The sequence below is a fragment of the Bubalus kerabau genome, chromosome 16 (assembly GCF_029407905.1).
Source record: "Bubalus kerabau isolate K-KA32 ecotype Philippines breed swamp buffalo chromosome 16, PCC_UOA_SB_1v2, whole genome shotgun sequence".
NCBI lineage: Eukaryota > Metazoa > Chordata > Mammalia > Artiodactyla > Bovidae > Bubalus > Bubalus kerabau.
In genome coordinates, this window is record NC_073639.1 from 68479307 (window position 1) to 68492614 (window position 13308).

The following is a 13308-nucleotide window of genomic DNA, read 5'->3' on the forward strand; positions in this document are numbered from 1 at the left end:
GAAGTGTACTGGAGTGGCCTTCCAATCCACGTGGCCGGGGAATGACCAAGCTAGTCTGCTGGGCTCCAACCAATGCTTTGACCCTGCCCAGGATCAGCATGTGGTCGACGCCGAGAGTCCACCAGGTCTCTGGGGCCTAGCCCACGGGCCCTGGGCTCTCCGGAGGCGTGAACTTGGAGGTGGGGGGCCCAAGGCTGGCACTAACCCTGGGTCTGGGGCCCCGGGGTGAAGGTCTGGCTCTGCCTCTTTCCTGGTTGTGCTTTCTGAGGGAAGTCACTCACTCCTTCTAGCCCTCAGCTGCTTCTCCCACAAAGGAAAGAAGGAGGCAACATCTAGATTTCAGGCAGCTGGTGGGCCTCAAACTGTTCCCGTGTGAGGCAGCGATTGTCAGCAGCTGAGACAAGGGCTGCAGGAAGCCATTTTCCCTGAAGTAAAAAGAGTCACTTGATTCTTGGATGAGAAGATCTTGGGAGAACCTGGCGTTTTTTTACCCCCTTGAATTCATTGTGGGGAGAGCACCCCCCCCCCCCCACAAGAGACCCCTGGAAGAGGTGTCTCAGCTTCTCGGACTGCCTCTCCAGCATCTGAACAAACCCTCTCAGAAGCCACTTTCCACCTAAGGGAAGTCGAACTGGCTTGGCCCGAGGGCCAGTTTCCCCAGCGGAGCCCCCAGCACAAGCTCTGGCTGGGAGGACAGGGCCAGCCATGGGCGAGCCAGTTAGAAACTCTTCTGAATTTTTCCCCTGGCCTCTCACGAGACTTTGTCCGGATCTGATCCCTGCACTGTCTGGTTTTGAGTAGACTTCAGAAAGAGATAGAAGGAGGCTTTTGGAAGGTGGTGGGGCCACATCCACCAAGCTTGTCCGTGTGTTTGCCCCTGAGATTCTTTTCCAGAAGGTGCTATGGAAATACTTCTGCATGGGCCCTGAGGTGGGCCTACAAAGATGGCTGGTGCTAGCGCTGATGCAAATAAATGAGAAAAGGGGAAATGACTTAAGTGCCCATCGCTGTGGGAGGGTTAGGGAGATGGCGGTCCTGTCAAGTTCAAGAGGACATTTAGAGAGAATTTGCTTCTGGGAGAAGGGTCTGGACATACGGACTGTCGTCAACATGTCCTAATTTGTTTTCACGTGAATGATTTCATGTTGAAAGATCACGGTGAAGCCGATTCCATCAGCTTCATTGAGCTAATGAGGAAAGCACCCATGCTCAGAGAATTGTTGACGGATGTGGTAACCCCAGGGGCGAGAGGACTTGTCACACGGTGGGTGAGCTGGGGAGAGGGCTCAGGTCCTGGGTCTGGTCTGGCAGCTCATTGCTCCTGGGGTCTGTGGTCTGTCTTATGTGAGGGAAAGGGCAGCCCTAGAGTGGTGGATTCATGCCCGGGAGTCACTTGTTGGAAGTGTGAGCCCAGACTTCCGCCACCAGGGCTTTGGGCACCCCGACAATGGAACCAGTTCAGGGTGCCTCCAGGTCAGGCATGGGGGCAGAGCAGGCCCTGGGTGAGCTCACAAGGGGAGACCACAGGCGGCAGAGCCGGAGGGCCCTGTGTCACCAGGCCATCCTGCATGTGCGTGTCTTTGCAGACACCAGGTCCTGCTGGAGGGGCCTCGCCAAGGCCAGGGATAGAGGCATCACGGTTTCAGCAGTGCTGCCAGACAACTTTTCCAAAATGCGTCACCAGTTTCCACCACCATCTAGGTCTAAGAGTGGTTCAGGTGCCCCACACCCTTGCCAGCAGTGTGAGTTCCAATCAGAGAGATGAGGAGTGGTATTTCATTATTTTCATTTTGGTTCTCTGATTATCTGTGAGAGAGAGGGGCTTTTAACCCCATGGAGTTCCTCTCCTACAAATGACCTGTTTCTGGCCTTAGTTTCCACTTGTTGATTGATTAGGTACACACTAGTTTTCAACATTTTTTGAACCATAAAATCCTTCGTTAGAATAAACTTCCTAGGAATCCTAACATCAGAGAAGGCAATGGCACCCCACTCTAGTACTCTTGCCTGGAAAATCCCATGGATGGAGGAGCCTGGTGGGCTGCAGTCCATGGGGTCGCTAAGAGTCAGACTTGACTGGGAGACTTCACTTTCACTTTTCAGTTTCATGCATTGGAGAAGGAAATGGCAACCCACTCCAGTGTTCTTGCCTGGAGATTCCCAGGGATGGGGGATCCTGGTGGGAGGCCATCTATGGGGTCGCACAGAGTCGGACATGACTGAAGCAACTTAGCAGCAGCAGCAGGAATCCTAACATAAATTGAATGAAAGCAAAGCTGCCTCCTGGAGGAGGGGTGGGATTCCCAGAGGTAACTGTTTGCCCCTCTTCCCCCTCTTCAGGGGCTCCTAGGGCTTATAGTTTGCAAACAATTGGTATAGTCCCACTACTCCAGCTCTAAGTGGGGAAACTGAGACCCAAAGTTGCCCAGAAAAGATCAAGGCAGGTCCCCAGGTAGGCTGACCATCAGTGGTCATTCAAGAAGGATCTCTAGGGAGATGGTCCATCCATCAGTGGCAGGTTCGTCACGTCCAGTCTGTGCCCTGCGTGCCATTTGTTTTCTGTGTGATGGTGGTGGGGGTGGGTGATGGATGGTGCCGGAGGTGGTGACGTCAGTGTGGAGGTGGCTATGGTGGTGAACATCTTTGCTTTGTTCCTGATCCTCATGGGAGTGTTTCCAAAGTTTTCCTGTGATGTTTGCTGTAGTTTTCTGGTAAATGTCTTTTCTTCAAGTTAAGGAAATTCCTTTCTATTCTTAGATTGCCAAGATTTTTGAGTTGCAGATGGACAGTGAAGTTTATCAAATGCTTTCCAGTATCTATGAAGATGATGTTGTTGTTGAGTCGTCGTGTCCAACTCTTTGCAACCCCCATGGACTGTAGCCCGCCAGGCTCCTCTATCCATGGGATTTCCCAGGCAAGAATACTGGAGTGGGTTGCCATTTCCTTCTCCAGGGAATCCTCCTGACCCAGGGATTGAACCTGTATCTCCTGCATTGGCAGGGGGGGTTCTTTACTACTGAGCCAGCAGGTGAGATGGTTCTTTTTTCTCACTGTGGGGCACTGTATGAAGACCTCCCTGGGAAAGTCCAAATGAACTGATTTTGTCTCAAGCATGGAAACTCGCTCTCTCTCTCTCTCATCCACTTTCTCTGTCCCTTCTTTCTCTTTACCTAAACACAGACACTTTTCCAGGCCCAGGGAGCTGGACAGTAGAGGAGGGCGAGGCATCAGAATGGAAATGATCTCCCGTGCTGGGTCAGCGCTTTCCGCCTGCCTGACTTCTGCTGCCGTTTCCTGTACTAATCCCGGGGGGACCAGCTCCCCCCATCTGGTTCCAGACATAGCCCGAGACATTCTGAGGTTGCGTTAAAATGCTGGTGGCAGACAGGGGAGGATCTTGAAGCCTGGCATTCCTCCCCAGGATGCCGGAGGAGGGGGAAGCTCAGCGGGTGTGTGGTGGGGGAGGAATTTGTCTTGAAACGGGGGGCGGGTTGGCTCGGGATGTGGGGAGAAGGGCTGGTTGCTAGGCAGAATCGGCAGAGATGAATCATGTCCTGGCGGGAGCTGGTTATGGGCTAAAATGAGAAGTTATCCAAGGATGTGGAATCTTGTTGTTTGAGCTGGAAGGGAGTATGGATTCATCGGGTCCAGTCCCCTCATTTTGCAGACAGAGGAACTGCAAATACACAGAGAGGGAAAGTTTTGCCCAGAAGTAAGGAACGGATCTCTTGCCTCGTAGCTTTTTCCAGGGACGGTGGCCAAAATAAGCCTTTGGCACCGCCTCCTGTATTGTACGCAGTTACTGTTCTAGGTAACTGAGATTTCATGGTGAATCCTCCGACTCGCTTTCCCCGAGCAAGAGAAATTCAGAGTGTTATGCTGTGAGACAAATATATGGACAGTGTGATGTTGGGGTGGATGGGGGAGGCCTGTCTGGGGAGATGGCATTTGAAGTGAGCTGCAGATGCGGGAGGAGAAGCTCTGGGAAGAGGGCTACAGGCAGTGGGAGAAGCTCTGGGAAGAGGGCTGCAAGCAGTGGGGCCAGTCTGTGCAAAGGTCCTGTGGTGGGGATGAGTTCGGTGAGTTTGAGACACAGCAGGGAGGCTAGGGGGCTGAGAGAGGCATAAGGGGGACAGGCAGGGCCTTGGAGACCAGAGAGAGGTTCAGTGGGAAGCTGTTGCCTGCCCTGCATCCGGGGTGTGATCCCTGTTGTGACCCCTTCTCCTGCCCCGTGTTGCCTGCTAAGGGCCTTTCCTGTGTGTGAATGAGCATTTAGTAAGCGCCTACTGTGTGCTGAGCTGTCCTGGGCCCTTCGTCCACATGGTCTCGTTTCATCATGCAGCAGTGTCTCCCAGGCTGACCGTTGGAGAAGGACAGATGGGAGAGGCCCACGTTTGCTCATGGTCGCTCTCCGCAGGCATCCCTGGCCCAGGCTCTGTCCCTCATTGAGACCCTCTGCTTGGTTAGCTCAGCCGGGAAAGGACCAGCCTGCATGAACAGCTTGCCCTTTGGTTCAGCTCCTGAAGAAAAAGAGTGGGAAAGGTTGAGAGGAGACTCTGATCCCGGCTGCCGCCCAAGAAGACTTGCCAGGAAGCAGGGCCATGCTGGCCCGAGCCTTTGGGGTTGGAATGGATGAGCACCCACTGGAAGGGAGGTGGTCCCCAGGGGCTTTGCTGTGGTGGGAAAGTGAGCAAGAATCTGGGGCTGGAGGGCAAATGGGACAGTGTGAGAAACTCCCAAAGGGCTCTTTGCCCCAGGATAGTAAGCCCAGCAGATGCCTGGAATTCCACCAGTGATTTACTTGGTGGTGTTATCAAGCCTTCCTTTTGGCTTCTCTTTTGTAAGATGCAAATCCCCTTTGGCGAAAAGTGAGATGATGATATCGCAAACCCAATATTGTGATAAAATTTAGAGATTGTAAGTGATAGGGGCCCAGATGCTGAACAACTCTGAGGGGCCATCAGAGTTTTGTTTTGTTTTTCTCCATGGGGTCACTGGAGACTTTGTTGGGGCTACCCTGCCACCCATCTTCTCCCTCTGCTCAGTCCTGCTTGCTTAACCAGCCTTCCACAGGTGTCAATCCCAGGAACACTCCTAGATCAACGCCCTGCTTGTAAACTCCACCTGAGGGTCAACTCTCTGGGGAATCTGACCTAGCATACTGAAGGTGGTGATGATGATGGTTATAAAGTTGATGATGAAGGTGATAATGTTGATACCGATGACAGTTATAATGATGGTACTGATGATGGTGGTAACGTTGATACTGATGATGACACTGATGCTGATGGTGTGATGCTGATTGTGATAATGTTGATACTGGTGATGACAATGATAATGATGCTGTTGGTGGTGGTAATGTTGATACTGATGATAACACTGATGATGATGCTGATGGTGATAATGTTGATACTGGTGATGACAATGATAATGATGATAATAATGTTGGTACTGATGATAACACTGATGCTGCTGCTGATGGTGATAATGTTGATACTGGTGATGACAATGAAATGAGGCTGTTGGTGGTGGTGGTAATGTTCATACTGATGATGATGACACCAATCATAATTATATTGATGATGGTGATAATGTTGATACTAATGATGATGGTATAATGTTGGTGATGGTGATAATGTTGATACTGATAATGACAATGATAATGATGATGATAATGTTGGTACTGATGATGACAGTGATGATGAAGGTATTGAAGACGGTGGTAATGTTGATACTGCTGATGATGACAATGGTAATGATGGTGTGATGTCCATGATGGTGAAAACGTTGATACTGATGATGGCAGTGATGATGATGGTTGATGTGGCAGTCTGCTCAGGCTGCCATAACAAGATACCACAGATGTCGTGGCTTAAACAATAGAAATTTCTTTTCTCACAGTTCTAGAGGCTGGAAGGTCCAAGATCAAATTTCCAATAGGGCTCAATTTCTGTGGGAGCTTTCTGGCTATTAGATGGTTACTTTGTCCTCACACAGGACTTCTCTGGTGGCTTAGATGGTAAAGCGTCTGCCTGCAATGTGGGAGACCCGAGTTTAATCCCTGGGTTGGAAAGATTCTCTGGAGAAGGAAATGGCACCCCACTCCAGTACTCTTGCCTGGAGAATCCCATGGACGGAGGAGCCTGGCAGGCTACAGTCCACGGGGTCGCAAAGAGTTGGACACGACTGAGCGACTTCACTTTCACTTTTCTTTTGTCCTCACATGGCCTATCCTCTGAGCATGAGTGAGGAGACCTCTGTACCCTTATGACCTTTTTTAACCTTAATTACCTCTGAAAGACCCTATCTTCAAATATAGTCACAGTGAGGTTAGGGCTTCAACATATGCGTTTTGGGAGAGGGGACACAGTATAGTCCATAGCAATGATCATGGTAACAATAATGGTGGCAGTGACCATGATGGTGGCATCTGTCACTACTGCTAATGGTGGTGACGATGTTGCTAATGATGGTGGTGACTGTGGTGATGATAATGACAAGAATAACTGTGATAGTATAGAGGATGATTATGGTGATGATGATGGAAGGTGATGATGATGGGGTTGATGGGGATGATGATGGTGATGACAGGGATGATGGGGATGGTGATTGAGAGAGTCATTTCCTAGGTAGGTTGATAAGAAGTCTAGGGGTCCCCAAGGAGAGAGGGGTCTGGAATTCTCAAGGAGGAAAAAAGGACAAACTTTTTTTCCCCTCTGCATTCCTTAGGATTATATATCCTGCCTGAGGACAGTCTCTGGATTAAATCTTGTGGCTAATCCTGTTATCTTAAAATGTAAATTATGGGAGTAGGTCTGGTCTTTACAAGGATAATGTAACAATAATGTATCCTGCCTGAAGGCAGTCTCTGGACTAAGTCAGTTCAGTTCAGTCGCTCAGTTGTGTCCAACTCTTTGCGACCCCATGAATTGCAGCAGGCCAGGCCTCCCTGTCCATCACCAACTCCCGGAGTTCACTCAGACCCATGTCCATCGAGTCGGTGATGCCATCCAGCCATCTCATCCTCTGTCGTCCCCTTCTCCTCCTGCCCCCAATCCCTCCCAGCATGAGAGTCTTTTCCAATGAGTCAACTCTTCACATGAGGTGGCCAAAGTACTGGAGTTTCAGCTTTAGCATCATTCCTTCCAAAGAAATCCTAGGGCTGATCTCCTTCAGAATGGACTGGTTGGATCTCCTTGCAGTCCAAGGGACTCTCAAGAGTCTTCTCCAACACCACAGTTCAAAAGCATCAATTCTTCGGTGCTCAGTTTTCTTCACAGTCCAACTCTCACATCCATATATGACCACTGGAAAAACCATAACCTTGACTAGATGGACCTTTGTTGGCAAAGTGATGTCTCTGCTTTTCAATATGCTATCTAGGTTGGTCATAACTTTCCTTCCAAGGAGTAAGCATCTTTTAATTTCATGGCTGCAGTCACCATCTGCAGTGATTTTGGAGCCCCGAAAAATAAAGTCTGACAGTGTTTCCACTGTTTCCCCATCTATTTCCCATGAAGTGGTGGGACCAGATGCCATGATCTTGGTTTTCTGAATGTTGAGCTTTAAGCCAACTTTTTCACTCGCCACTTTCACTTTCATCAAGAGGGTTTTGAGTTCCTCTTCACTTTCTGCCATAAGGGTGGTGTCATCTGCATATCTGAGGTTATTGATATTTCTCCTGGCAATCTTGATTCCAGCTTGTGCTTCTTCCAGTCCAGCGTTTCTCCTGATGTACTCTGCATAGAAGTTAAATAAGTAGGGTGACAATATACAGCCTTGACGTACTCCTGTTCCTATTTGGAACCAGTATGTTGTTCCATGTCCAGTTCTAACTGTTGCTTCCTGACCTGTATACAGGTTTCTCAAGAGGCAGGTCAGGTGGTCCGGTATTCCCATCTCTTTCAGAATTTTCCACAGTTTATTGTGATCCACACAGTCAAAGGCTTTGGCATAGTCAATAAAGCAGAAATAGATGTTTTTCTGGAGCTGTCTTGCTTTTTTGATGATCCAGCGGATGTTGGCAATTTGATCTCTGGTTCCTCTGCCTTTTCTAAAACCAGCTTGAACATCTGGAAGTTCACAGTTCACGTATTGCTGAAGCCTGGCTTGGAGAATTTTGAGCATTACTTTACTAGCGTGTGAGATGAGTGCAATTGTGCGGTAGTTTGAGCATTCTTTGAGCATTCTCTGGACTAAGCCTTCTAGCTAATCCTGTTATCTTAAAATGTAAATTATGGCAGTAGGTCTGGTGAGATCTTTACAACCTCCAGATATTCTTTGGATTCATTGGAGAGTATATAACTCCATTGCTAACACTAGCAAGGGGGTACTTGTTCTACCTCCTTCTGATGTCTATGTCAGAAACTTTCTCTATCTCCTTTATACTTTAATAAAACTTTATTACACAAAAGCTTTGAGCGATCAAGCCTCGTCTCTGGCCGTGGATTGAATTCTTCTCTGGAGGCCCAAGAATCCCAGCGTCTTTGCGTGATTCAGCAATAACCTTTCATAATGATGGGGATGATGGTGATGGTGATGTTGGGGTTGATGGGATGATGATGGGGATGATGGGATGATGATGGTGATGATGAGATTATGATGGGGATGGTGGTAATGGTGATGATGATGGTGATGATGCGGGTGATGGTGTTGATGATGGGGGTGATGATAATAGTGATGGGGATGATGATGGTGGTGTTGATGGGGGTGATGATGATGGCTAACATTCATTGAGTGCTTGGTAATGTGCTTTTTTTTTTTTTTCCACTTGTGATTATTCTTTTAATCCTTACAACAAATCTATCACTTAGGAGCTAGTATTCTGCTGATTTTTCAGGAAGGGAAATCAAAGTTCAGAGAGGTTAAGTACCTGCTTAAGGTCACATAGAGAGATCATGACAGAGCTGGGATTAGAACCCAAATCCCCAGATCCCCATCCAAGGTTAGTCCCTCATATCCTGTGGTCCTGCTCAAAGGGGCTGTGCATGGTGGAGAGATGTTTAGTGGGGAGGGGGTCCAGCCTGACTTCCCCACTGGGGCTTCCTCTGCTCCAGCAGCCTGAGGCCCCAGCGGTGGGGTGGGGGGATGTAGGCCCCTGGGACCTCTTTTGCACCAGCAGCTCCAGGGCATCAAGCGTTGTCCTCACCCGGGGGGCCTCCAGGAGTTATTCTGGGATGTGGGCTTCTCCGAGGTGAGGCCACAGGCTGGAGTGCCCAACAGGACATTTCTAAAGATAGCTGGGCAGGGAGGGTGCTGGTGGTATTTGAGGCCGGGCCTTGGGAGTAGCTGTGCTCTGTGGCTGACCAAGTACAGTGGCGTGAGCTTGCCTGTCAAGCCACGTGGGACAGAAGTCACGTCTGTGTGTTCCCTGCACAGGGGCAGGCAGACTACAACTTGTGCCACTTTGGAGGCCGTGCTGTGAGGGCTCATCCCAAGGACCGTAGGTTGGAAGCCTGAAGCTATAGTATTTTATTTTACTTTATTAATTTTTATTTCATGTCACTCTAGTTTTTTTGCCATGGCTTGCGGGATCATAATACCCTGACCAGGGATCAAACCTGGGCCCCGGCAGTGAAAGTGCTGAGTCCTAACCACTGAATCGCAGGGAATTCCTTATAGTATTTAAAAATTGTAATAACAGCAGTGATAGTAACAATGGTCGTAATAGTAACCGTTGCTACGAGTCATGGTAATGAGACCGATGTTAACAGGAATAATAACGGCTGTAAGAGAGAATAGGCCAGTCATGGGCTGAGATCTCGGGCTGGAGCCCCGCTGCGGCCACGTCCTGGCTATGTGACCTTGGACACATGCCGTTACCTTCTAGTTTCTTCATCTGTAAAATGGGATGATCATAGAATTTTAAGATTTCTGCACAGAGTAAATGAGCTCATCTATATAAAACACCCACTAACTGTGCCGGGTGTGTCTCTGGGGCTAAAGAGCTGTGCGACCGTAACAACAATGAGCATTATATGCCACGCGCTTCACATGCTTCATCTCATTTAATGGTCACGTCAACCAGACCAGGTAGTTCACACTGTCATCCCATTTTGCAGATGAATGAATGGAGACTTGGGATGGTTGAGGTCTCTTGTTCAGGGTCACACAGGGCTAGGCAGCATTTGAACCCACTGTTTCTGACTCCAAGGCTCTGAGCTTACCCTGCTCTGTCCTGCTGCTGCTCCCTGGGTGGAGAAGGTCTTCTCTGGGGAGCCCTCCTTGAGGGCTTAGCTGATGTCATCTTGAGGGATGGAGGAAGCAAGCAGACAGGCCACAAATCCACCAATGAGAGAGGTACTCACATCCATCTTCTGGTTGGGGCTGGATCTCATCCGCAGGGTCCCCCTAACTCTGCCAAGATTCAGTGGGACCCGGAAATCTTCTGTCCCATCACGAAGATGGACACAGAGTCTGCTCTCTTCTTGTCTCAAGTTCAAGGGGCCTTGATCACCTCTCATTGCTTGGCTTTTTAAGAAGACTCCATGATACAGATAGCCAGTTTTGGCAGGACAGTGCTTAATGGGAAGTTGTAAAAGTGCATTTTGATGTGGTCCCAAGTGGCTGGAATCCAGGAACAACATCTAGGAAAGGTTAGACTATAGATGTGGTCATAGCCATGGTGTGGTGCTTTGAAGGGGGTGGGAGGTGGGCAGAGGACCACAGCTGGAGCTCTAACCTACCACTTCCTCACTGTGCTATCTGAGGAAAGTCATTTCAGCTTTCTGAGCCTCTGTTTCTCCATCTGTCCTTCATCCATCCACCCATCTATCTATCCACTCACACACCCTCCACCCATCCCTTCCATCTACCCGTCCATCCACTCACACACCCTTCCTCTCTCTATCCGTTCACTAAATAAGCGTTCATGAAGCCCCTAGTAAGACAAGAGCTGGGCCAGAGGCTGGGTCCCATGATTGACATTTGTTGTTTGGTTGCTAAGTTGTGTTAGACTCTTTGCAACCCCATGGCCCGTAGCCCGCCAGGCTCCTCTGTCCATGGGATTTCTACTGGAGCGGGTTGCCATTTTCTTCTCCAGGGGATCTTCCCGACACAAGGATTGAACTTCCATCTCCTGCATCTCCCGCATTGGCAGGGGGATTCTTTACCACTAAGCCACCAGTTCAGTTTAGTCTCTTAGTCGTGTCTGACTCTTTGCGACCCCATGAACCGCAGCACGCCAGGCCTCCCTGTCCATCACCAACTGCCGGAGTCTACACAAACTTATGTCCATCCAGTCGGTGATGCCATCCAACCATCTCACCCTTTGTCGTCCCCTTCTCCTCCTGCCCTAAATCTTTCCCAGCATCAGGGTCTTTTCAAATGAGTCAGCTCTTCGCATGAGGTGGCCAAAGTATTGGAGTTTCAGCTTCAGCATCAGTCCTTCCAATGAACACCCAGGACTGATCTCCTTCAGAATGGACTGGTTCGCTCTCCTTGCAGTCCAAGGGACTCTCAAGAGTCTTCTCCAGCACCACAGTTCAAAAGCATCAATCCTTCAGTGCTCAGCTTTCTTTATAGTCCAACTCTCACATCCATACATGACCACTGGAAAAACCATAGCCTTGACTAGATGGACCTTTGTTGGCAAAATAATGTCTCTGCTTTTTAATATGCTATCTAGGTTGGTCATAACTTTCCTTCCAAGGAGTAAGCGTCTTTTAATTTCATGGCTGCAGTCACCATCTGCAGTGATTTTGGAGCCCCCAAAAATAAAGTCTGACACTGTTTCCACTGTTTCCCCATCTATTTCCCATGAAGTGATGGGACCAGATGCCATGATCTTGGTTTTCTCAATGTTGAGCTTTAAGCCAACCTTTTCACTCTCCTCTTTCACTTTCGGGAAAGCCATAAATTGATATTACTGTCATCAATAGAAGGCTAAATTATGAACTGTCCTACACGGAATGCTGGGTAGCTGTTAATGAGGTCAGTCTACAGGAATTGAAATGGAGAAATATGGTTAAGAGGAAAATAGAAAGATACAGAAGTATGTGTAGTATACCACATAAACATGTGGTAGCATATCCACATGTTTATGTGGATATGCTTTGGAAATTTCTGGAAAGACAGCTAAGAAACAAATACCAGAGATTGTCTATGAGGAGGGAGACTGGGGAATTCGTAGGGGTGGTAAGGAAGCTTATATATTGTTCTGTTCCTTTTCAGGCTGTTTGAATTAATTATATTTATTATTATTATTTTTTACATTTTTATTTGTTTCTTCTCTGCTGCGCTGGCCGCTCTCCAGCTGCAGGGAGCTGGGCCGCTCTCCAGCCGTGGTGTAGGGCTTCTCATCGCAGTGGCTCCTCTTGGTGCGGAGCACAGGCTCTGGAGTGCTCAGGCTCAGTAGTTGTGTGGCTCATGGGCTCTAGAGCTCGGGCTTGGTTGCCCCACGGCATGTAGGATTTTCCCAGACGGGGGATTGAACAGATGTCCCCTGCTTTAGCAGGCGGATTCTTAACCATTGGATTCACAGGAAAGTCCTGAATTTAAAAAAAAAGTATATTACCTATTTAAATATGAAAAAAATTCTTTAAAAAAGACTCAAGTTTCTGAGTAATGATACAGAAAGACAAGGCAAGAGCAGAGTACAAAAACCATCCGTAATATGCATGGGACCAGGGAAGGATCAGGGAAGGATGAGGGAAGGGCAGGCGCTCTGGGAGCAGCAATGGTGCCTAGCTCAGCCTGGGGGAGTTGGGATCGGCTTCCCTGCGGAGGCAGTGTCTGAGATGAGGCTCCCAGGCTGAGTGGAAGTTAAGGGAGGGTGCCTGGCTGGGGCCTTCCTAGTCGGGGGAGCAGCACAGGGCTGAAAGGAAGGTTTGGTGGGCCCGGAGCAAAGAGATGGATTGGTGTAGTAGGAAGTTTGGATGTGTTTGAAGGGCGATAGGGAGCCAGGGACAGGTTTCAAGAGGAGGGACAGGGTCAGAGTGGGGACTGGATTCCAGCAGTGAGGCTGGAGGCAGGGAGGCCTGTGGGGAGGCCAGGAGAGAGATGATAGAGTCCCAGACCAAGGCAGATGCATGAGGTGGGAGGGGCAGAGAGAAAGTTGGAAAGGGACCCCTTCTCATAGGAGCGTCAGCCTCCACGGAAATGATTTCAGCAAACTGCTTGGCAAAGTGCAGAGCACTCCACAGTGGTTCTCTCTCAGGGCTGCATTCTGCGAAACTCCCAGGGAGCTTTGGGAAAACGTCTGTGCCCAGGCCCTACCCGCAAAGCATCAGATTTAATCAGATGTTGGGGTTAAATTGGGCTCCCGGATGACTGAGGCACGGCTGGGGCCAGGCACAGTGCTTGGCGGCA